The sequence below is a fragment of the Arvicanthis niloticus genome, chromosome 14 (genome assembly GCF_011762505.2).
Source record: "Arvicanthis niloticus isolate mArvNil1 chromosome 14, mArvNil1.pat.X, whole genome shotgun sequence".
Taxonomy (NCBI): Eukaryota; Metazoa; Chordata; class Mammalia; order Rodentia; family Muridae; genus Arvicanthis; species Arvicanthis niloticus.
This window is the reverse complement of record NC_047671.1, coordinates 10,660,798-10,687,793: the sequence shown is the minus strand read 5'-3', so window position 1 is coordinate 10,687,793 and position 26,996 is coordinate 10,660,798.

Sequence of the window (26,996 nt, the reverse complement as noted above, 5' to 3'; positions counted from 1 at the left end):
ACACACACACACACACACACACACACAGATAGGGAAAGATTATATCGTTTGGAGTAAGAAAATTGCAAAATTGAGTTTTACTAAGATGTCATCTTTATTTACCAGTATTTCAAGAATCCAAAAGTTTGATAGTATATTCTCCTGCCAACCTATGGGGCAGGAGGTCTCTTAAGCATGGTGGAAAGGAAATTTGTAGAGTATCTGGAAAATGTCCCAAATACAGTTATATAGCCTTTAGAATTCAGGTTTTCTTCATGCAAATTGATGTTACATACTTCATACACGTGCAAAAACCAACTCCCCCTAAAGTAATTAGTGTTGCATTGCTTGGAAAAGAAAACAAAACCAATTCAAAGTTCTTGCAATCTTAAGTAACAAAATAAATTGCAGTGTCTCTGTAAAATTGAACACACTGGATCTTTAAAGAGAGAATGAGAGCCTGTGAACCTGGTACAGTTCTGGTTTGGATGTGAAGCCTCCACCAAAGGGCCTGCATGCAGTTTTAGGAAGTGCTGCAGACATGAGGACTTTAACTTCAACAGTGGGTTAAACCTTGAATTGAGTTAAAAGTTAATGATATTATTGGGAATTTTAGCAGGTGAGGGCTAGCTGGTGGGAACAGATCATCAGGAAGTGTTTTGAGCATCTATATCCCTTCCTGTGTCCTTCTGTCTGATTTCTGGCTGCCATAACGTAAGAAGTCTTTCACAAACTTGCACCACTGTGAAATTCCACTCCCCAGAGGAGACCCCAATCCATATAGTTGTCTGAACAATGATCCCCAAACCATGACTATAAAGCACTTTTCTCCTTTAAAAATCACTTGTCCTGATGACAAAAAAAGCAGTACTAAAAATACAGAAATGTCTTCAAGATACATTAGTGACTAAGAACTGGATGAATAACAAACTTTATTAACTTGTGTCAATATTAAAAAGGATAAATAAGCAGGCCATGGCCTATGGAGGGGGATGTGTGTGAGACAAAGGAAGGGACACTTTGGACTTTATATTCCTTTTCTTTGTCTCTCTGTGTCTCTGTCTGTCTCTGTTTCTCTGTCTCTCTCTATGTCTTAGTCTCTGTCTCAATCTCTGTGTTTCTGTCTCTCTCTGTCTTTGTCTCTATTTCTCTGTCTGTCTTTCTCTCTCTCTCTCTTTCTCTTTCCCTTTCTCTTTCACTCTGTCTCTCTCTCATCTTTTTCAAGACAATATTTCTCTGTGTAGCCTGACCTGGAACTATCTCTGTAGACCAGGCTGGCCTCAAACTCATAGAGATCTGTCTGCCTCTCGTTCCCGAGTGCTGGAATTAAAGATATGAACCACCACTGCCTGGACTTTATATTTTCTTAAAGCAACTTTTTCTTAGCTGTGAAAATTTATGAAAGAGAATCTAAAATCCTGCATCCTTTTGATTTATTTTCTGGTGGAAAGAACTTCTTTGTCATGTCCATTTTCAGTAACTCAACGGGAGCAACTTGATTTGGCAACGTAAAACATTTGACAGAGAAAAGTTACCACCTATTGTGAAAGTACAATATTTAAAGGAAGTTTGGCTTTGAAACTGGAACATACAATTCTATAATAATCTTGCCATGAATTAAAGTTTTGGGTTGTTGTCTGTGGCACAGCATCAGAGAAATAACACAGGACTTAGAAGCTACCTTTGAGTTTACTCTTGTTTTTCTCACTAACAAGCTTTGTGATCATGGAAATCTCTTTCAATTCTAAGTTGAGCCTTGTCTCTTATTAAGTTGGAGGTAACAGTATTAGTTGTAACTACCATAGTAGTTATAATTCTTGTCCTTTGAGAACATTGGGATTGAAGAACTGGCGCTGACCCTCTTGTTATGCATGGTGCTATTATTAGAGGCCTTCTAAATCCACTGTGATGGCAAAAGTTCTACAAAGTCATTAGGTGTTCAGAAAATCAAAACAGTCTATAAAAGAATGTATCATGTCACCTATCTGGAATCTCCCCATCTTTAAACTCACTAACTGTTAAAACTCAGGCCTTAGAAGTGGAAAGAAGCAAACAATGGCTCAGAAGCAAAACATATCCAACATGTATTTACCCAAAGTTTGGGCCACTTGACTCTTAGGAGGATAACTTCTAAGCCCCTGTCAGGCTGTTGAGCTTGGATTTTATGAAAGTGAGCAGAAAGAGACCAGAGGAGGGAATGATATCGTCAGCCATGGTTGCCAGAAAAAGTGTCAGCTCATCTACTGAAGGGATCTGTGAAGCAACTATGAAGAAACACAAGCCCCTGGACTCTCTGTTGAAACTTTTATTTGAGGAGTACTCACCTAAGCATTGTATGAATTGTGAGGCCTCTGTTCTTTTAGATCACAGCCTTAATGAGGACTTCCATGCTAGGTTTGAAAAGAATGTAAACAGGAGCCATTTTCACAAAAGTTGATGAAAACAGAAATAAACATTAATGTCCAAGCACATTGTTACGCATGCTCAACTGTCTTAAATTATGTAGTTCTTGACCTTTAGATGAATTACTGTCTAGATGCTACTGGGTTCAGTATCCAAGTATTTCTCTGTGATTAGAGATAGTAACTTTAACATGAAAGTCCAGGCTGGGATGAATAAAAATACTGAAGTATAACTTGAAACAAGAAAGCTTCACATTAAGTGGGGCACTGCTCTCATGGAAACCATAGTAAACAGTTACCTGCCCTGCTTTTGACTGAAAGTTTAGGAGCCTAGTCTGTAATATTTTCCAACAGACTCTATACAAGATATTCCACTTGGTTTAAATGCTGGGAAATATAAGAGCTGAACAATGATTTTTGCAAGTTGTGAATTGCATTAAGAGGAAACACATTAGCTGCTTCTTGTGTATCTTGGTAAATGATATTTTCTTTTGGACCATGGAACAGTGATCTTCATTCCTGTTAAGCTTTTGTTTATGGAAACATAGACATGACAAGGGGGCTTATCTCCCAAAGCTTTGCTGTCACTGATTTGAGACTAATACAACACTCCCAGTAATAAAACCGTAAGATACCTTGTCACTATTCTAAAACAAACAAGCAACAACAATGACAAACACACAAACGAGGGAGCTGCCTGGGCATCCTCTGTAATTTTGTGTGATATGTGCAGTTATATTCTTTTCATTCAATATTCCTCCTTTGTTATGTGACATGCCCTAGTCTCTGAGTCTGTACCTGTTGTGATGAGATGCAAGAAGTCTGTTTAAAATGGAAAGCAACTTATTATCTTCATTGTTATGATCATCGTACTAACAAAGATTATGATGGAGACTCAAATCTTGCATGCACGCTGGTTAAGTTGCACTTCAAGAAAAAAGCACTGACCCAAACTCTATAGATGTCTTGACTAGTAGTAGGGCTTCACTGTGCATGTAGGCTAGATTTGGTGGTATGTAAGGCAAGGTAGGTGCCCAGGAATTGTATAAGGGCTTAGTCACACATATGTCTAACTCTTTTATTCTCACATATGTCTAACTCTTTTCTTCCCACCTGAACTTATTCAAATATGTACTGATGAAGACGAGAATTTGAAAAAAGTTTCTGGCTTCAGAAATTATAGTACAGTTATAATAAAATTATAATATTATTTACATATAAAATCTTTATAGTAGAATATACTTAATATAGTAAAATAATTATAATAGAATAAAAACATGTATTGACCATTTTCTATGTGTTGAATACGTGATTTTACTTTTCTTTGTGGTTGAGAGTTTTCTCTGTGATATACTCAAGTTGAGACTACAACTTGAAAACAAACTTCATCCTAATCATACATTATGATATGACCCATACTTTGTCTTTGGAAGAAAAATTCTGGTGCACAAAAGAACATTGCTCTGTGTCTAAGTGACTTTAGAGAAGAAAACATTATCCCAAGCCTCAATGGACTTATTTTGCTAAAAGTATTCTTTGTTGTTATTAATGTATTAGTAGTTTCTTAATGAGAGGCTTACAGAGTATGGTTAGGAAAGCACTAATCAATATTTGACAAGTAAGGATATTACAAGTATGTTTTAAATTTTTTATTATTTTGGTGAGAATATCCCTTAATTTAATGCATCTCAGATAAGAATTTCTTTAAAGAGCTTCAAAGTTGAGATGAAGTCTGATATAATTCATTGAGTAGCTGCTCTATTATAAAACATATGGAATTAATAAGCAAATAATAAATAACCTTGTAACTATTTAATAAACACTTAGTATATAAAACAATTTACCCCTTGTTTTTTTTTTTTTTTTTTTTTTTCTTGAATGTAGTTTTAAGGTTATGGGTAAGAGATTTAGTTAGCAATAATTTTCCATCCTTTTTTTTTTTTCTTCATTTGCTTTTGCTATGTTTTCAAAACAGAACTTAAGGCTTACATCTAAGATATACCAAACACATCCATTTTTTCAACAAAGATGAGTGGGAAGGAAAAGACAGAAAACTCTGGATTCCACCCAGAAACCAGATTGTATCTACTTAGAAGATCTACTGGAACATCTAATTTGGGCTCAACACCATGAAGCACAAAAACTCAGGTCTCTTTTTTTCCCTCCTCAAAGTTTCAAGACTAAACTGTGGTGAAATATCAATGATAACAGATTTCCAATCATCTTAATATTTATTTTATGTGCTTGCCTATGTCTCTGTATGAGTATGTGCATGAGAGTGAATGTGACTACGGAGTCCAGAAGAGGGCACTGGAACTCTGAGAGCTACAGTTACAGGCTGTTGTCAGGCATTGGTGCTGGGAACTTCACTGGGGTTCTCTTGAAGAGCAAGAACGCGCTCTTTATTGCTGAAGCACTTATCTGGAAGGAATAAGACATTTTTATCCTACCATCCTTGGACAAGTGCTACAATCTAGATAAGGTAAATTATGCTTGGGTAACTACAAACAAACACCATTTTAAAAGGACAATCTTTTCTTTAGAAGAGATGAAGATTTGAGCCAGGTCTTGAAAGCAGCATCTCGAAGAGGAAGGAAATGGCTCCTCAAAAACTGCAGGAGCAGAGTTAGGTAGGCAAATCATTGAGTCCCAAGTAATCATTATATTATGTTAAAATCCAGAGCCGACAATTTAAACAAAATATAAAGAAAGCAATTCATAGCTACGTTCTTTAAGAAGGATCTCCGAACAAGGTTTATGGTGTTTGTAAAGCATCTGTCTGTGTAATTTGTGTCTCTGGAGGAAGCATCCAGCACTGGGGCAAAGGTTCAGGATCCTGTTTTCATTCCAGCATCATTCCACAGATCTCAGGAAAAATTCAGTTCTCACTTATGGGTAGAGCAGAAACATATGGGGCTTTAACAGAGTAGGCAGGTAAGATAAAAAGACAGGTATGGGAAGTAAGGGGTTGGAAGAATGAAGATGTGTTGAAAGGAAGTGGGTACGTCACACAGAACCAACTTTCCTACGCAATTCCCACATGCTGATGTGGCTGTAGCACAGCCTCAACCACTCACCTTAAAAGCTGGGAACAAGTCTGTGTCTTCCTTTCATTCTTCCAACTCTAAATGCTTTCCCTTAAAAGTCAACAGAAATTGAGGCTGAGCATGTATGATTAATACCAACCTGTCTGGAACATACCTCCATCACTCCACGGTCTTCTCATTTTTCTTAGATGCTGAGAAAATGCTTTTCACAGCTATGATGACACAGCCAGAAATATCACCTTTTGAAGACATCGTAACTGTGAGATATGACACTCGTTTGGCCGTTAGGAGGTTATTTGCTGTAGCCATTAAATACAGCCCTGTCACTTCCGCTCACCTGGGCCATATTTCCTCCTTCAATAGATTATCCATAAATATCAGCTCAGGTATAAATAGAAATAATGCATATTTTCAGTTAAAGAAGGCATGTGCAGCGGAATACTGCTGGAGGGGCAAAGGAGCAAGCCTTCTCTAAGTGGGCTTTGTGAGCCCAGAGGCTATATGTTTGGGTGGGATTTCAGAAGCTCAAATCTGTATGACTTCTTTAGGCCAGTGATGCATTATGCAGAGCTCCTAAATTCAAGGATATTCTAGACTTCTCACTTGGTGGTCCAATTTTTTTTCTCTCATTTGGTAATTGGAATGAATTACTGGCGGGCAGAACTTAATTCTAGTTACTTTTAATATTGCTAACAACACGTTAAACTTAAATATCCTTATATTCCAAAACACTAAACAGACAATGGTGCTCTCCTTTAATCCAAATAAGTTTGTATATCCCAATGTAATGCTTGAAAACTTTCTTAGGGACCTGGTTTTATACTTGAAAATATTATAAACCAAGGGTAACATTTCATTCTTATTCAAGAACAAGTTATCCATGCTACTTTTATGAGATTCTGTAGCATGAATGATTAATATTGTAGGTGTTTATAGAAAAAGCTCATCACCAATTCCCTGTGATTGGCAGCTTACCTGCGCTCTGTAGAAGAGAGACAACAAGAACTTTTGCCTGAACTTCCTGGGGAATGAGTAAAAGAAGAGAAACAAAGAATATTCCTAACGTACATGGACATATTTTCTGGAAAACCCTGAGAAGACTAACTAGCTCACGAGACTCTGCATGTTTATGGCATTTACTCTGGGGAAATTAAGGCTTGAATGGAATCTGCAGACTTGTGTACGGCTCGTATTCACTGATGCTCACAATGTCCTGTTAATCTAGAACCTTCCCTTGACCATGACTGCTTAGGTTCTAGATCCTTCAACATATCCTGGCCCACTGAGGTAGAGCCATGAAGTGGTGAAACTCAGTATACCCAAAATAGATCAGCACACCTCAGAGAAGAAAAGCTCACTCATAGGTTGGTCTTTCTTCACTTGCCTAATTGATTTCTTCAGCTAGCCAAGAGAATGTATCTCGTTTTGAGGAGAGAGGTGGGGGCGGGGGATAAATTTTAGGCTATTTAAAGTGATCTGACCCTACTTCATTTGCCTGATATCAAGTTTGGATAGTCTGTTTACCACACAGCAGCTGGAACATTATCTTTGAGAGAGAAAGCAGTTCTTGCTGGTTCCTTGCCCAAAGACCTTCGGCGCCTTCCCACAACTATTAGAATAAAATTCTCAGTCCTTTTCATAGCCTGGAGGACTCTCTCTAATTGATTGTGTGATTTAGATCTTCACACCATCTGTCAATTGTGGGAAGACTGGCACTGGTTACTTCTGACTTATGTTCTGTGACTTATGTTATGTTTTTATTTACTGCACCTACACTGGCCTTCTTGCTTTTCTTCAAAGATTCTTTGATTCTGTCCCAGAATTTTGCCTGATGTTCCCATCTGGAATACACATCTCTCAAGCACATGGCTGAGACCACTGAGCACCTCCTCTCAGGCAGCTGTGCTTGGATCCTCACCTTGATCTGTCCATCCTGATCACTAGTCTCTCTGACAAATTATTTGGCCTTATTTCCTTTCATAGGGATCACTATGGCCTGTCTGCTCATGCTCTTCCCCATTCTCTGTCTATCTGTCTGTCTGTCTCTGTATGTATGTATATGTGTGTGTATATATATATAAAATATATTATGACCAGCAGCATATAGTAATAGTAGCATTTTCTACTGTTTATCTAGTTCTTGTTTGTTGCTTCTTTAACTTATCTATCTCTCAAATAGGGATGTCAATTTCCCCAGAATCAGTAACTTTGTTTGTAGTTGTATTTAAAGAATAGCTAATATTTTAATTTAAATCAACATATTCAGTTTATTTTTATACTTCAAAATTGATATATTTTAGTATTTAAAACAAATTAAATTAAAACATATTTAAATTTGATTAAAATATCTTAAATTAATTAAAAATTTAATTTAAAATTAAATTCTTAAACTTCAATACATTTTTATTATTTTCTTCCCCTCCCACAATTTTATCCAGATCCTCTCTATGCCCTTCCCACACAATTTTAAGTTCTTTCTCAAAAAACAAACCAGAACTAATATAACAAAATGCCCCAAACATAAAAATAGAAAAATAAAATATCACTTCCCTCAAAAAAAAACCAAACAACAAAACAAAACAAAAACCACTCTGTACCAAATAAAGGACACAAAAATCTGTAGAGTTTGTTGTTTGGTGGTTAACTATTCCTGAACATGATATTTCTCCAGTAATGGTTGATGTGTTCAGTTCAGTGTAATTCCACTGGAGAAAACTGATTTTCTTTCTCTTAGCTGGATAAATGACAGTTCTGCTGTTAATTGTAAAGATAATGTCTTTATACACTGTGTGGAGATGTGTCTCTGTCCTTCCTTACCTATCTAAGGCACCTTCTAATTGGTTAAAATAAAAATCCTATAACCTATAGCAAAAGGCAGGAGAGTGAGATGGAACTCCCAGACAGAGACAAGAACTCTTGGGATAAGAGTCATGCCTAGGAGATTTGCCACCCAGATGTACAGGGACTTAAGCTGAAACTGAGGATAGGTAACTGGCCGGCCATGTGGCAGAACTTAGATTGGTATAAACGGGATAACTGTGTTACAAACTAGTGGGAAACAAGCTTAGCTTAAAGTCTTGACATTTATTAATAAAACTAATTCTCTATGTCATTATTCAGAGTAAGGGGGGTGTGGGGAGCCAACAGAAAGCAGCTATCATCCTTGCAACCATCTTGAGCCATATACTCTGAAAAGAGACTTGATTGCATTAGCCTACAACAGCTGAGCACACTCTGATAACATCTTGCTTTAGATACCCAGGATTTTCCCTTGGGTGTGTGAGACTTAAAGGTGTGTGACTTAAGGGTGTGACTTAGAGATCAGATTTAGAGACAAGAACTAAGGGCATGATTAAAGGCGTGACTTAGAGGCGTGGCTTAGAAGTGAGACATATAAAAGGTGAGAAGCAGACAGGAGAGTTCAGAACAATTTGGAGCAACAGATTATTAGGCACTTGGGAGTACAACTTGGAACTAGGAATTAGGTTAGAGAGTACAACTTAGAGAACAACTTGGAGTTAGTTATTAGGCATTAGGTAGCAATCATTTGGAAGAGAACTTGGAACTGGAAACTTGGAACTTGGAGGCACTAGGGACTAGGAACTAGGGACTAGGAACTCAAGACTTGGGACTTGGACTAGGAAGACAGACTGAAGAAGAAACGGGATTGAATCACACTCTGTCTGGTCTCCATTCCTTGTATCCATCCTCGCTCTCTCTCTTGCTGAACCTCGACCTGCAGACCAGAGCTGCTTGGGGCAGTATGGGCTCTAACAATTTAGCCCCCAAGGCTTTTGGCAGAGCGGGTCCCAACACTGACAGAGCGGCCTGTAACATTTTGGCCCCCAAACGTGGAGCAGCTCGGGCCGCAACAGGGGGGGACCTAAAAAGGCCCATGGTTACAGTTAGTCTTTACCGTTAGTGGCTAGGTTTACATTAATGCATAGTGTTTATAAACCACACTATAACAAAATAAAATAGAATAAGATAAAGGAAAAGCTATTATATCTAAGTCAGACAGGATTGACAAACGGCAGGAAAAGAGTCTAAGAGAGCACAAGAATCTGAGAACCACTTTTCCCATCAGGAATCAACATCACAATACTGAACTGGAAGCCACAATATATACACAGGGGACGAGGTGCTTGCTGCGTCAGTCTCTTCTGTAGGGTTTGTTTGTTTGTTTGTTTTGTTTTGTTTTTTTGATAAGAGGTGTTAGCTACACTTATTAAGATTTAGAATACATGAACTAATTATTCTAGTCTAACACAATGGTGGCAGTAGATTCCTTCCTAAGACCCATGACATGATTAGCCCCCAGGAGATGGCTAAGTTTCCAGTACCAGGTATGATCTCTTTCTTTCCTACTGAGTGGGCCTTAAGTCTAGTTAAACAGTTGTTGCTTACCACCAACATATGAACTGGCATAGCAAGTAATACTGCTTAAATTCTTGTTGAGTTGATAAATGAAAGTACTTTCTGGCTTTTATTTTACTTGGTTAATAAATACTCTCTAACTCCCTTTATAAATCTACGGTACAGCCTGAGAGCTAGAACATTGTGAAAGACTGTCGCTGCTCACACTGGCTCCTCCTCTCATTACACAGTCCCAAGCCATCCAGTGTGATAAACATTTGTGAATTTTGTGCTGTAATTCCATGTACATATGGTGAATATATTGTAAATATCCCCTGTAAATATACTGGTATATTTCACTAATATTTATGTTGTTTAGAATACACATTTTTAAAAATTTCAGATATTGTGTTAATGAACATTATCTGCATGCAGCCTCCTAGCATTCACCTTTAGTATTCAATTTTATAGTTGGAAGAGCAGTTGGTATCGTTTGGATAGCATTTTTTATGTTTCAATGTGTTCCGATGTTACATGGTGATTGTTCCTATTTCAAAGCTATGTAGTCATATCTCATGCTGTGTTTATACTACGGGTTATTTTCAAGTTTCCGGTCTTCACTCAAGAGCTGAAAACACTTGACAAAATCTTTACCAGATTTACACAAAGTTGTTGAAACTTTTGGTGAGGGTTAAAATTCATACTCTTTGCTGAGTAGTTTTTCCGAAAGTAGAGATGTTTGTTGGGTGATACGTTTGAGTACAGTGTCCCGTTCTCTGTTAAAGAGTGAGCATCCTCTACAGTTCCTGCTTTTCTGCTGAGGCAGGCTGTCCTAGCCTTTCAGAGCTGGACTCTTCTCTATCCCAACCTGTAAACCCAAGTCCTTCTAAGCTCCCACAGCAAATATGGTAGAGGAATTGGTGTATTAATGACCCTGGCTGCTAGAATATTGAGTGAAGTTCCCTGAAGATTCATCGTAGAAAAACGAGGTTCAGAGGCGAGAGCCCAGCCCCTAGTCTCAACTCTGCTCTTTGTAGCTCCTTGATTTCCCAGGGCTCAGTGTCACAGATGAAGTTCTGTCTTTTAAAGCTGATTTGACACACTGCCTAGGATCCTGGACTTCATCTTCTAACACTCCTCTTCTAGGAAGGGCAGCCTAGATACTTCTAGTCTCACTTTGACTTCCCCAAGTTTATTCCTTGAATAATGAGTGGCCATCTTCTTCCAGCATGACTCTCATGCTGTGGCAGCATCTAGAGCCTCTTTCTTGGTTATAATTCCAGGGTAGGTGGAGGCAAGTGCTTCACTTAGTTTTTTGCATCAACTTCTACATATGCTAAACAGCCATTATAGAGTCCCTGAATTAATGGGATGAATGAAGGAAATTATGGGTAGTATTTGTGATCAAAATGCTTGAGAGCTAGTAACTGGCTGTTCTCTATGAAAACATAAATGTAAATGACACAACTTGAGAAAAATATGACACATAGTATTGTCTTAACCTTGTGATGCAGAGATTAAAATTATTGATCAAAGTGTACATTGATATAATACTTGGGAGAATCATGTCAGTACTCATCCTTAAGTGTTCATGGATCCTGTGTTAGCACTTGTGTGACCTCATGATAAAGAGAATAATTTGAATGCAGAAAAATCTTTTGTACAGATTTCCAACACTGTAGCTTTGTATAGCTACTAAAAAATGTAACAAGATGTATATTCAGAAAAATAAAGAAATCGTTATCTTCATTACCAAATTCTATTAATCTGAAGTCATTTCTGCTGATGCTGAAAAACAGCAGTAGGTTGTGCCATTACCTTAAACATTAATCATGTATGTGATAAGACCACAGGCATTCATAACACTGTGCTTCCTCATTATCTATGCCCAGAAATATCACTGATAGAAATCCTCTAAAAATCAAATGGTAGACTTAGAGCTATCTTCTTGTTTTGCTGAGTTTTCCGTGTCTTCCTTAGGAATACATCATTTTTATAGGGATAGAAAAATAACCAAACTAAAATAAATCAAGCATGACACCTTGTCAATTATGAACACAAATGAAAGATATACAGCAGAGCAAAGGAGGCTGAGAAGACCCTGTGCTGCCTCTGCCTCTGCCTCTGCACAGCTTGCTCTCCGTTAGAGATCAGAGGAGGTAAACTCTTTCTAGATGCTTGTGAAACATCTGGTTTAGAGATCCAGCTCAAGAGCAGAGACAGGCTAGAGACAGGACATAATCTACTCCATAGCAAAGAGACCCTCAGATCAGACGGGACTGGGGGATCAGTTAATGTGTGACTGTATTTTGAACAGTATCTGGTGCATACAATTTTTGGATATAGGTGAGCTATTATTGCTGTCATTTGTCAAAATGCGATCTTGACTTAGGTGTCTTTCATCTTAAATAAATACAGTAGGGAATCTCTAAACAGTGTGTCTCATATGAAAATAATCCCCGAATGCCACAACAATGAATCTATCTCTAATGAGAAGGAAAAACAGAGAGGAAAAGTCCCTTGTCAGCAGAGTGCTAAGGTAATGTTTCTCAGACATTAGGAAGTTCATTTTCAGCTCCAACAACTAAGATTTTCCATGAGGACAAAGGTAAGAGAAATTATAAGGCAGTACAAACTTTTACAAAACAGCTGTTTTATTCAGTTCCATAAATTTTAGTGTGTTATGCTTATTTTTGGTTGTTTCCTCTTTCTTACAGGAGTAGTCTTGCTAGGAAATGACCCTTAAATCTATCTTAAACAAAAAAGACGCAGATACTACAATAAAATTGGGACAAAAATGAGGAAAACAGTTTGTGTATCCATATGGATTTCATAAATATAGTTATCTTTATCAATGCTTATAAAATATGGATTAAAACAACATGAAATGCTAGATATATTTCTCAAGTAGATTTGCAAACATGAAAATAAATTTAATTCCTGCTATTTTTCCTATTTTATGTATATATGGTATATGTGTGGTCTGGGCTCATGTGCATGACAGTGCACATGCATATGTGTGTATGTGTGTGCACATGTAGAGGTCAGAGGTTGATATTGGGTGTTTCCCTCTGCTTCTCTAAGAAACATATTATTTCTTTGATAGAAGAAGCAGAACAAGTGACAACAGTACCATAATTTAGTGGATAATATTTTTATTTTATTTCTTAAGAAAGAAATGTGTTAAGTAATTCTACATATTAGAATATTCATAATACACATGGAACATTTTAATTAATTAGATGGCAATTGTCTTAGTTACTGTTCTATTTCTGTGAGGAGGCACTATGACCAAGGCAACTGTTATCAAAGAAATTATCTAATTGAGGGCTTGCTTACTGTTTAAGAGGATTAGTTGATTTTTACTATGGCAGAAAGCAGTCAGGCATGGCACTGGAGCAGTAAGTGAGAGCTTCATATCCTGATGTCTAGGGATGTGGTGTGGGGTGGGCAGCTGGGCCTGGCATGGGGTTCAAAGCTCACCCCAATGACATACCTCCTTCCAACAAGAATACACCTATTCTAACAAGGTCACACCTCCTAACTTCTCAAACAGTTTATCAACTGGGGACTAAACATGTGAATATATGAACCTGTGGGGGCCATTCCTCTTCAACCTACCACAGCAATAAACCGAGTTATCGTAGCAAGTAAGTATCAAATAAACCAAATCAAAACCAAATAATTAAGTCTAGTAGAAATTTAGAAAGCTTATGACATGCTTTAAATTTTTCTTTTTCTTTCCCCAAAAGTACATACTCAAAAAGAGTAAACAGTCTTATGGTTGTTGGTTAGCAAAAATATGTGACAGAATATTTGACAAAAACAACATTTTTTAAAGAAAGAATTGCTTTATTTTTGATGTGGTACTGGATGAAATACACTACAAAATTAATCTTTTGTTTCTACTGATGTGAATGTCCAAACAAAATCATTCTTTTTTTAATTGGATATTTTATTTATTTACATTTCAGATGCTATCCCCTTTCCCCATTCCCCCCAGAAACCCCTTATCCCATCTACCCTCCTCCTCCTTCTATGAGAGTGTGTCCCCACACATCCACCCACTCCTGCCTTTCTGCCCTCGAATTCCCCCACAATAGGACATCCAGCCTTCATGGAACCAAGGACCTCCTCTCCCACAGATGCCTGACAAGGCCATTCTCCACTACATATACAGCTGGAGCTATGGGTTCCTCCATGTGTGTTCCCAGGCTGGTGGTTTAGACTCTGGGAGCTCTGGTTGGTTGGTATTGTCGCTCTCCCAATGGGGCCATAAGGCCCTTCAGCTCCTTCAGCTTTCTCTCTAACTCCTCCATTGAGGACCCTGTGTTCAATTCAATGGTTAGCTGCAAGTATCCACCTCTGTATAAAAAAACAATATTCTTAAAGGTACAGATGTGATTTGACAAAGAACTTACACTTTTTGAAGTCTGTGCTAGAAGATAACTGGAGATGTTTTCATAAAGGCCCTTATTAAAGCACTGTTAGTACTAAGAAATTGGGACTAAATTAAATATTCCACAATGGGATAATAGTTTCAAAATTATGCCACTTGGAGTAGAATATATTATATGAAGTGAACACTAAAATATTTGAAATTTACTGAATTTGCAGAAAGCTATTTTGTTCAGAATTAATCAAGTGAATGAATTACAATAAAGCATATTTAATATAATTATTTTAACATAAATATGTGTACTCGCACATGCACAAGCACATTCAAATAGAATCAATTGCCTGAAAATTATAGGTAGCAGTAGGCTAACAGTGTCATCCTCTTAATGTAAAAGTGTAAATTACAATGACTCCTCCTCCTCCTCCTCCTCCTCCTCCTCCTCCTCTTCCTCCTCCTCCCCCTCTTTCTGCTTTTTCTCTGTGTATGTGTGTGTGTGTATGTGTAGTGTTTGTTTATAAAACAGGTGAATTTTTCTTCTCAGCATCAAAATAATCTGGTTTTTCATTTCCGCTACTAACGGCCATCTTTGATTGGGTATAATCATTCCTGAAGAGAGAGTCAGAGACGGTAAGTGAAGGATCCATGATTGTTTAGAGAGGTGATTCTAGGAAGTGGAAAGTCCAGAAATGGAAAATAGCTACCAATGTGTGTGAGTTACTAGTAGACTGAAGCTCTGCTCAGCAGGCCACCTCCCCAGCATGCTTTGTGTGAATGAACCAAAGCATGGCCCCACTGAGGTATGGAGACCTTCATCCTCCCAGCTCCATCTCTTCTTGGTTGAGAGTGGCCCCAAGGGGGTTAATTCTCTGAAGCTACCCTGTGTGAAGGCTGAACAGACTGGCCTGGCTCCAGGGGTGGGTTGTCAAGCAGAGCAGCGAGTTAAGTGTGCTGAAGAGAGGAGCTGATGGAGTTCTGTCTGCAGTAACCACAGGACTCCTGCGTGAGTCCTGGTGGTAGGTGGGCTACAGAGCACCACTGCCCAGGTCCACCCGCTTCTGCTCTTATGCCTGCAGAGTATGTTCTCAACAGTCACCGGAGTGAGGCCTTTAAGATCTACCGCATCCTGTCATTCCTTCGTTCACAATCTTTTTCATATCAATCACAATAAATGAATAAATAAATAAATAAATAAATAAATGCAAAGCAATCAAACAAAATCCAGAAATGCTAGAATGATGGGACAGAATACAAGGCAGTGCTTGATCCAGCTCCCATGGACCTCCCTCTCTCTGTCTCTCTGTTTCTCTGTCTCTCTGTCTCTCTGTCTCTCTGTCTCTCTGTCTCTCTGTCTCTCTGTCTCTCTGTCTCTCTGTCTCTCTGTCTCTCTGTCTCTCTGTCTCTCTTTCTCTCTCTCATCCTTACTAGCCTCACTATGCCCCCGTCTCTCTGTCTCTCTGTCTCTCTGTTTCTCTGTCTCTGTCTCTCTGTCTCTGTCTCTGTCTCTGTCTCTGTCTCTCTCTCTCTCTCTCTCTCTCTCTCTCTTTCTCTTTCTCTCTCTCATCCTTACTAGCCTCACTATGCCCCCATGCATGCACACATCCAGTCCATAGCATTGGCCCCTTTTGCCTGGAAGGCTTGTGTCTCCTACTTGTGTGCATTCCCTCACATTCTGCACGCTTCTGACCAAAGCCATGAACATCTTTTGCAGAACAGGAACACCAATTCTGCCCCTTCCTGCTCTTTTGTTATTGTTTACCATCCAGATAGGAATCATCTGACAATACATTTTTATGATTTAAAAAGTTCTTCTAACCAGTTCTTTTTTTTTTTCCCCAACAATAGATTGTGTGTTCTGTTAGGACAAATCCCCCCCTTCCTTTTTGCTTTTATTATTTCCCTAGTGCTAGATTATTGTAGGCACATATGAAAGATTTAAATAGACTACTAAGGCACATGTTAAGTGTTTAATTAATGTTGAAGAGTGAGTGAATGAGAAATTATGAAGAGTACTCCTCAACGTCCAAGGGAAAATCAGATAAGACAGAGAATATATCCCAAGCCAGGCTACTTCGGTGTTTTCTTCTCAGAGAAGTCACCCTAAGTAGCCCTCTGTAATTTTGACAACTTGCTTAGGTCTGTTATTGTATAGATGATATTCCTCTGAGTGCTGATCTTAATGGTAAGGCCTCTATGTCCCACATATGCAGCTGGCATTTGGAGAGCAGACTGAGCTGTGAAGGTAGCTGGTATTGGTCAGTGTTTTCCTAATAGTCATGTAATAATTCCCCAACTATGCTAACCTACTTTTGTCTGTCCTCTGGTAGGACAGGTGATCTGGAGTGCCAATCAAGAGGAACTTGATGATAAGGCCACGTATACTTAGTACATTCTTCATACCGGTTCTGATTCAGTTTGTTCTTTTCTCTCGGTCAAACTGGAAGGAAGGAGCTGATAAGCTAATACAGTCTTGCAGCCCAGAATTCTTCAAAATGCCCTTTGCCACAAGCTAAGGAAGAAAAATCATTCTTCCTTCTCTAGTGTTAGTGGTCCTGGATCACTGCCCCAGCCTCCACCCTGTCTCACTGTTATTCCTGTTTATGAAACATAAGGTCCACCCACGACTCTCTTCCATGATTCACCTGAATTAATAACAAGGCTCCACATTGAGAAATGATAATATCTTCTCACCAAGGAATGCGGAGTGTTTGGAAATGTGCCTGGACCATCTATCCTCAGCACCAAGAGACACTGAAGGGCATCCATTTTTTTTCCATGATAGGAAAATGGGTTTGGGCTTGGGAGTTTCCAATGCACCATATGAAAAGGAACTACGGAGCTGAAATTTCTGTTTAAGTCAGTGATATGTATTCTTGTTGGATGACATATATGTCTATTTGGATCTACTACATGTCATTCTGTTCCATAGATAATAATGACATGCTTAAGCATATACATTACAGTATCAGAATCCACCTTTCAATCTATAGTATTACACTTGAATTGTAGCCTGTAGTTTTAAGTATAAATATTGAAGAGATTGCCTGCATGAGTTTCTTCTTTCTCTACACCTAATATTGTATTATTTTCCTACATAAATTATATGAAAATATTAGACAAATATTTACCATATAACTACCCCTAAATGATACAAGGATGTTTCTTTCTTGTGTATTTAACGGTGTCTTCCTAATAAACCCAAGTAGGAAATAATCAGTACATTTCTACATAGGGCTATCTTCAAATAATGTAGGGTTCACAAGTCATCATTTTTGTTGTACCTTAACCATTAAAGTGTTTACATTTAGGAACTTCTGTGAAATTCTTACATTCTATTATTTTTGTGAATTCGTATAATGAAATTATTTTTTCAATGTAGACTCAAAACCGCAAGCACTGTATCTCACAAAATAATAAGCCTAATCACTTATTAATATCATATATCTTTCTAATTTACTAGCATCTTTACTATCATGCAGATATTTTACTCTCTCCTTTACCCTTTCCATGACAGCAATTCACTCTTCTCTGTAACTACACATGACTATGGACATTCTCAAGAAAATAAGTCAAATGGAAGGCTTGCTTTTATAGAAGTCTCTTGTCTCTCCTCTCAGTGCATGTCTCTTTGTATAGAGCTCTCGGCTGAAAATCAAATAACTCACTGATTATTCTATGCTTATTTTATAAGGAGCATTTCGCTAAGTACTTTGTGGGGATTATATAATTTCATTCTTATAGCTTCCCTGTGAAGCAGATATTAACCTCTTTTATAGGTTAAACAATCAAGAATGCTTCTTATTTGATTTGATCATTGGAAAAAATGATTTTTTTGCCTACTCTAGGAATTTCAGGTATACCTTTTTGCAGGTAAGATTCACATACTGCTTGGGGAGTCCGTAACAGTTGTATTATTAAGCAATTCAAACTTCCAAAGTGACAGTCTTTAAAACCTTCATGATTTGAAGCAATGGAGGTAAATTTCTCCTCAGCATAGTGTTTGATGTGCTGACTTCCATGGGCTTTGTGGATCCAGACTCCTGTCATCCTGTAGTTTTTCTGTCTGTTGGACTTCAGAACCATTCTGTTCTAGATGGTCTGTAGAGACATGAAGCTTGAAATGGGCAAGACCATGTACATCATTATACTCTGCTGGCCAGAGCTCTGAGTGCATCCCTGTATAATTTACTGGCTAGGGAGTTTGCTGTATGACAGAACTGACAGAGTGAAAACAAGCATGCAGGCTTTAAAAAAATAGATTCATTTTTTTTCTGAGCTTTTTATAGCTATTTACATGAGAGACTTTTCATCAGTGTGTCTGTGTCAGACTCTCAGGTCATGCAAATTCTCTGCATGAGTTGCCTGCATCACCTCCTATGTTCCAAGTCAAAAACTTAAATGAAAAGTTTTCATGTACACACACACACACACACGTGCATGCGTGCGTTCTCACCACTACCCTACTTATCCCCACTGATCTTTAGGATGCAAGGACACTTTCATGGCTTGTAAATGCTTCCATCTTGATCACCAGAAACTCATTTAAGAAAAAAGAAACTGGATACAGATGCTGCACATCTGTAATCTTAGCATTCCTGCTGTAAGAAGGGAAGCTCAGTGGCCAGCCTGCCTGGCATATGCAGCATTACAAAAACAAAACAAAATAAGAGAGCCTTTGCCACAACAGTGTGGAAGGTGAGAATGGGGCTACTTCCATTAGTTGTTGTTGTCTGATCTCCACATGCTCCTACACTTGTACACACATACAGAGAGAGGGGGAGGGGCAGGGGAGGAAGAGAGAGAGAGAGAGAGAGAGAGAGAGAGAGAGAGAGAGAGAGAGGGGGAGAGAGAGAGAGGGAGAGAGAAAGAGACTAAAAATATCTATTTTTAAAAGTCTCCCATCTGCAAAGAGGCTCAGCAATTATGCAATCCTGCTGGGCAGTCTTTACGAGGGTGACTAATGTGATGGATAATTTGATGTTTTTCTGAAAATGTTCCTGAGATGGGTCATCTATTTTTGGAAGGAAACATGAATAGCAGAAGGGTCCTTGTGCCAAGAAGGTTGTGGACAAAACCCTGCTTAGTCCCTTGTAGACAGATTTTTGCACTGGTTTCAGTCCCTCTTCTTTGAATGACTTCTCTGCGGCTGCACCTGGTGTAGGAGAGTCTGCCCATCTTAGGGATTGCTGGGCATTGGTTTTCTATTTTCTGGTGCTGCACTGTTGTTCCAAGTCTTAAGTTTTTAAGGTACGTTTCCTCAAAAGCCTGGCAGGCTTTGCTTCTATTGACTTTTCCGTGCTATGAGCATGTTTGGTGTCTGTTTCCGGTAAGGAGTCCCAAGCCTGAGCTACTTCTCTTCCCATGTGACTTTTTCTCTAAACTAATGGATGCCATTAGGATGCCAAAATTGAGAGTGGCATGAGAAAAGCTAGCACCGTCACCTGACATTTAGCAGTTCCAAAGAAGCAACCAAATATAACAGCAGAAAATACACACACCAGCTCCTAACAGCAGAGAGACACTGACAAAGCCTGGGGCTGGCAGAAGAAGTAGCTAGTTGGAAGAGAGCACACCTTTGTATCGTTTCCCTGGTCCTTCTTGGGAAGGGTGAAGCAAAGCTCATCTCAGTTAAACTTACCTAAATCTCATATTCAGCACGGACCACGGAGCCTTAGAAATCATTATTCCCATACATGAACATATTGCAGCATCTTGTAAATCCATAATAGAAGTGGCACGGAAACTTCTGGAATGTCCAGTCCCTTATGCTCCTGCTTCACAGGCAGAAATCCGTCCTTCCTCAGTTTTGTATCCATGGATCCCTATGGGTCTCCATGCTGCTTCTTAGGAAAACACATTAGCTATTAGTCATCATTTAAGCGAACAACAGGCTTTGGGGAAATGAAATTTGAACATAGTAATATCTATATTGAAACAAATACACTGTAGAAAACTTCACAATGAGTTCATAGACTCATTTTGAAAACAATGTGATCAAGTTCATAGATGCCTATTACCAATGAAGTAGCTAAACGCCTGGTCAGGAAGCAGGTGACATCAAGGATGGTACATGGGCTCTAGCAAGTGTGTGCAAGGCAGCTGGTGGGATGGGAAATTTGATATTTTTATAGGAGTGTTCCCTGAGATGGGTCATCTACTTTTGGAAGACGAGACATGAATTGGATAAAGAACACATATTTCAAAGCTGGTGAGGTTTGGCTGCAGCCGAGGCCTGCTATTCATGAGCCACAAAACATCTAGCAAGTTGCCTAGCTTCTATCTTGTTTCTCCCATCTGAAAACATGTTGAATAATGATGACACATTCTTCTGAGCATTATGAGAAGGATCAAATGGACTAATGAGTGGGCAGTACTTTTCAAATGGCAAAGGAGTTTCACATGTGAGTTGTTATCATAATTGGCCTCAATAAAAGCTCTTTGAGAATAATGGTAAGTGTCTGATCTAATTTTTATTTTTTGAAAGACATGTGGAGATAGGCCTCCATCCCTTGGAAGGGGACCTTTGTTCATACTCTTCTGTCTTCTTAGAAGATTGTTGGGGAAATGTGGCAGGGCTTGCTTTGCTCTTGAATTCTTTCCTCTGGACACTTTACCACTCTAGAACCTTGTTTTGCTACAGATGGTGGGTTGTTTTATTATTATTCTTTATCTTTTGTTATCTAAAACAATTTTAAATTAAATATATTTTGATCATATTCTCTCCCTCCGCAAGTCTTTCCAGATGCTCCCCCTTCCCTACTAACCTACCTTTAGGTTCCTTCTCAACAAACAAAAACCAAGTATAACTACAAAGTCCCCAATAAGAAAACAAAATAGTATCAAACCTTGCTCCTTGCAAGCAAGCAAGCAAGCAAGCAAGCAAGCAAGCAAGCAAGCAAGCAAGCAAACTAACATAAAACCCCAAATGTAACAAAATAAGAGCACACGTAATAACTGTGGAGTTCATTATTTGTTGCTAAATTACTCCTGAACATCAGGGCTGTACTGGACTGGTTGAATTTATTTTAACTTAATATTTTGTTCATACATTTGTTAATTGAGCAAGTTTGATTGAGAGCCTATGCTGTATGTAGCATTGTACCAGCCTGTAGCTGTGGCATTGGTTATTTGAATGCCTCTTTGTCTTAACAAGAACTCTACCTATGACATCAGTTACCTCAGTTGGCTATAGTGACCAGCCTTGACCTGTTTTCTCTATACAGTTTATATTGAAGAATAGCTTGAAGAATGGTTTGCAAAAACAAAAGGGCTGAATAATTATGGGGTGTTGCTGAATTCTTAGCTTCTCTTGAATAGCCACTGGCATATGGCATGGTTACCTGGCTTAGGTTCCTAGGACAGACACAAAGCAAAGCTGATTGTAAAGGACAAGAGATTGGTATGTGAAATACCAATAACCAAACCCGAGTGTCTTTCACTGTTGGTGTGAAGTTGAGGCATGAAAAATGATGAGAAGGTCAATTCAAAGACAGCGAAAGCATGAGTCGAAAGCATGAGTAAAATACCTGGCCAGGGATTTTAGTCTGCCATTTTATGCAGGCAGGGCTAGAAGTGTCTGACAGATACATTGTGATCCTTGATGTGAGATGGCATGCAGCGTTACTTTTGCCAGACTTTGTTTCAAAATACTTTCCAATGGGTAATTTGCTAATTATATACCTGTGAATTAGGTCAGCATTATTTCTCTTTCGCCCCGTTAATCCCCTCTCCTCTGCAGATAGCTGAGGCCCTGAGTCATCCAGTCAACAGTAAGCCAACAATTGGGTGTGTCCCTATGAAACAATACATTGGCTTAGAAGGGCAGACCTGGGGAAGGGCAAATGATCTCTCATTGTTATCAGACCTTGGCCACTGAAGGGATAGGTTATAATACAGTCATTTTCACACCTTCCCTTTGTTTTAGCAAGGGCATGCCTCTTATTCCCACACAACATTCTGTATCAGAACACTCCTGGAACACATGTCCCAGAAGCGTTCGAGCTGCTCTGGCTTCTTCCAGCTTCTTAGCCATGACTATTCCAACAAGTGCCTTCTATTCTGAGATCTAGAGTTCACTTCCACAATATGGAAATAATAGTTTCTGTCCTGTTTTCCTCCCTGCTGACTTTTTAATGTGACACAAAAGCCATAATTTAAGAAAGAATATGTGGCAGAATCTAATATGATAGGCTGTTAGTACAAAATAGCAAGGTTCATACGACATCAATAAAAATATGTCAATTACAAAGTGCCATTATTTCTGCTCTTATACTCAAGGTTGTCATTGCTAATTTTTTTTTAAATTCTTTTTTTTTCTGTCATTGTATCGGCCAAAGCTTCAACACTATTGTTAATATTTTCCTTATTGATACTAGTAATTATAAATGGAAATTTTTTGTGTCTTATTTACATGCTGTACTAAATGTTCTCTGTATAAAAATAATTAATGGACAATTTTAAGTAATGTCAGGCAGATTTAGAGGTATGACATTCATGATAACTTCTGCCATCATCTCGTCTGAACATCTAACATGTTAGTCTATAATCCACACCAGATGAATTGTGTGAATATGGAACACCCTAGATTCCAACTGAATTTAACCTAGGTTCTTTTTTATGTACGATGTATTCATATTGGTTTACTGATGATATGAAACATACCATAATTGAATGTACAATAATGAAACAAAATGTCCAGACTAGAAGAACAAAGAGATATGGATATACAGGAACTACAATTTTTCAGTATTTTTTTCTTTTATTGAAGACAGATTCTTTTCTCATGTAACATTTTGATTCTAGTTTCCCATTCATCTACTCCTTCCAGTTCCTCCCCAATCCCCTCACTCCCAGACCCACTCCCTTTTTGTCTCATATTAGAAAAGAACAGGCCTCTAAGAGATAGCAATCTGAACATGATAAAATAATCCTAATAACGTGAAGGAAAAAGTATCATGTTGAAGTTGGGCATAGTAACCCAAGAGGAGAAAAAGAGTCCCAAGAGCAGGCACAAGAGTTCTCAGAGCCAGGAGTTCCATAAAAATACTAATCTGAAAGCTATAACATACATCCAGAGGAGCTGCTGCATGTGGCTTCAATCTCTGTCAGCTCACATGCTTCTTGCACTCTGAATCAGATGGCCTTGTTCTCCTGGCGTCACCTCTCTCTTCTGGCTCTTACAATCTTTCAGCTTCCTCTTCTACTTCTTCCTGAGCATAGAGGCGTGGGAAATTGATGGAGACCTCATGGCTGACATAATTCACTGCCATGGAGAGCTCTATCTAGTGTCTAGATGAAGCCCTCATCTGTATGTTCTAGTTTCTTTGAGGCTGGAAGCTACCTTGCAGGCTGCTGAAAGAGAGTGATGAACAATACCCCAGCCAGAAAACCTTTGACATGCAATCTGTCCTGCCTACAAAATATACTAGGGCATTGGTGGTATAGAGCTTGCAGGAGTAGCCAACCAATGTCTGATTTGACTTAAGACCTATTCTACTAGAAAAGACTCATACTCAATACTGCTTGTGTAGCTAAGAACCAGACACTAGATAGCCCAGAGACCTAGAGTAAAACAAAGAACTACTGGTAAAATATCAATAAAAATAATTTCAAATGATACTCATAGGTCAGTGCTTTATCCGATAGATAGGCTTCCTCGAGCAGCATATGGGAACAGATGAAGAGACCTACAGCCAGATGTTATGCAGAGAGAGTCTTGACATAGGTTTGTATGACATTTAGCCATGTTGCATGTATTAGTTTTTATGTTCAGCACCACTTTGACCACTGAAGGCTCAAACATTCTCATTATCATTGATATCTAGGATGACCAAACTCCTCTTCTCAAAAGGTTGGACTGGAAAAAAAGGTAACCAAGGAATGTAGCTAGAAAAATATTCCATTTTCAGTGGTTATGCATGAGAAAGACTTGGGAAGATAAACTCAGTACAAACCATAGGATGATAGATCTACTTTCTAAACCATAATTTAGAGGGTTCTTATGTAAAAGATCATGTGATAGATAGGCCATTATGCTAGACTGTTTGCAACAAATCTGGCATCACTGCTATCTCCTTCTATGGTATTTCTGAAATATAGAGGGGACATTAAAGAAGCCTTTTTCCAGAATCCTTTCCTTAAACATAAAGAGTTTCAGGTAAAACCACACTGGTTAGGAACAGACTATCTTTTGTGTGTAACTCCAACCAGGCTTACAAACACAGGAGTAAACTCATAGTTATGTTTCAGTGAGGCCTTGAGAAGCATTTAGTTCACCACTGAGAGTGAAGAGATTTGGCACTGTATTCGTATTCTCAAGAAATTTTAAGAAATGCAATTGTTTTCCAGGGATCTCTTGAAACTTTTTTGTGATAGAGGTTTTCACAATGCCTGTAGTATCAATCCCCATCCTGTGATTCCATGTTCTTTCAGTAATTGAGCTTCTATGGCCAACTTGCACACAGTGACAGTTACTTTACAGATATACTTTGTGTATCTGTAAAGCTTTACTCCACTGAGCTTCAGCAGAGGTTTGTAAAAAGTGGAAAGTGACTCTAGAGTTATAGAGCTCTGTGTATGAAACTGTCAGGTGACTGGTTCTCTGACGTGATTAGTATAGAAGGTGGCCATAGTTTTAATAACAGGGCAATTTTTTTATTGGATATTTTATTTACATTTCAGATGGCATCCCCTTTCCCCATTTCCCCTCCCTAGAAAACCCCTATCCCATGCTCCCTTTTCCTTTTTGCTTTTATACAATTTTTTAAAATGTTAATCAAAGGTTTTATAAGTTTGGTAATGCTCAATCAGAAGTGTAACCCAATACCCAACCTAGATATATCAACTATCTTTGACTGGTGGAGACACATGAACATCATAACAGGGCAATTTTAATGGTCAATTTTAATTTTAATGGTCAAGGTAAGACTGTCACTAGAATGATTGCCTCTAATTTTCTGGAGTTATGTGCCCACAGAAGGCAAGCCTTCCTGAGGCTTGGTGCAATCGTTATCATTGTGCTAGAAGGTTATAGCAGAATTGAAGAATGTGGACAGGAACTACAAATTTCTAAAAAGAATATAGGAGTTTTAAATTCAGGGAACAAATACAAGAGTCTGAAAGGTCATGAACTTTAATTCATGACCTTTAAGGAATTCCTGTTTTCTTCCAGACATCATGGTCCATTACAGAAATCTATAAAACTTAATTCTGAAATGAGTGAATTTGTGCAAACAATCAAGTTTCTGGAAGATAGAACATTAATAAATGGTGGGACACTTAAAAATCACAGATGGGAGACTTTAATAAACCTGAGTGTGGTGGCTACTGCAAACCTGGCCAAGACTCCTACCATCAGAAGCAGTATTGCTTCTCCTGCTGGACTTAAAGCACATCACTCTGTCACCTTGTAGGGTAATAGTGATCAGATATAAGATACAGTCATTCCCCCTTGTTTTCCTTCATTTATAATTAGGTTCAAATTCTAGTTAAACTCAAGAGGATAAGATAAAGAACAAATTCAAGTCAGGAAGAAAAGTTTTACCTACTCAAGAACCCCAACATACTGTCGGTTTATAGTTTATAGGAAGAAATGGATTGTTGATGTTTTCTCAGAGAATAAAGGGTACAGCAATGAATCAGACTTGAGGATTTCCCCTAGAGAATCATGTTTCTTACACAACTCTGGCCTAACATTTTAGATGCCAAGATTCCAGAGTAAACGCTGAGTAGTGACCCTTTGAAGAAGCATTGAACTCTGCTGCTGACATTTATAACGGGCTTTTCTCCTCCTCTTCATTTAAAAGGCTTATGATCATTATTATAGCTGTCTCTGCATCAGGAAGCATCATTTACTCTAAGTAATTGCTAGGACTGCATTGATGCTATTTCTAGGAATTCACTATGCTAATTTGTTCTACTAATGCAGAATAATGGGCCAAGTGGCGAGTGGGATTTTAGTCTAGGTTCTATGTCAAAATGGCTTTAATGGCGCTCCACTGCACTTGTCGTTGTTTTCCCGAATAAGTGGTTAAAACAAATACACTTAGAAAATGATAACTATTGCATGTTAATTTGATGGCTTGTGAAGAGATAACTAAATAATGTTAATGGCTGAGTCATGATCTCTCTCTTCCAAAATTAAAAATGAAATCAGCACAGCATACCAGGAAGCATTCAGATGAATGGTGTGATAAGAGATTTTAAATGTCTCTTCTTAGTTTGTCTAAAGGATAGATGGAATGTGGAAAATGATGAACTTTTGACCACTTCATCACACACCACTTCCAAGTGTAGGTGCTATTTCACATGTATTTCTGTTGTTTAAAAGAATCTCCATTGTATTGAACAAACTAAACTCGTACATGATTTTCAGCTATTTCCTGATGGTTGACTTTTAGTTTACACATGAGGAAAAAACCCCAAAATCCCATAAAAGCTTGTATTTATCTGAGCTGGATCACAATATGCCTTTATTGCCTCGTCTTAGACTACACAAACTTCTTGCTACAGTTTAGCCCAGAAAAGTCTTGATTATTTCCGTTATTCACAGAATAATGCTAACCTATAGTACTAACTGTATCATGCAGTTTGGAATGATGATCATGATGTAGAAAATGCTGAGTGTGATTTTATCATATACAAATTATAACAATTTGTATATGTGCCAGAAGGTAGAAAGCTAAGCCCACAGATAACAAGTATCATTGACTGTGAGGAAGTGTTTTGGAATTTAGTGGTCTGCGACATGTTGGTTTTCCTATTGCTGCTAAGGACAAATTGTTGTGTCTTATACTCGGTGATCCTCATAAAGAAGTA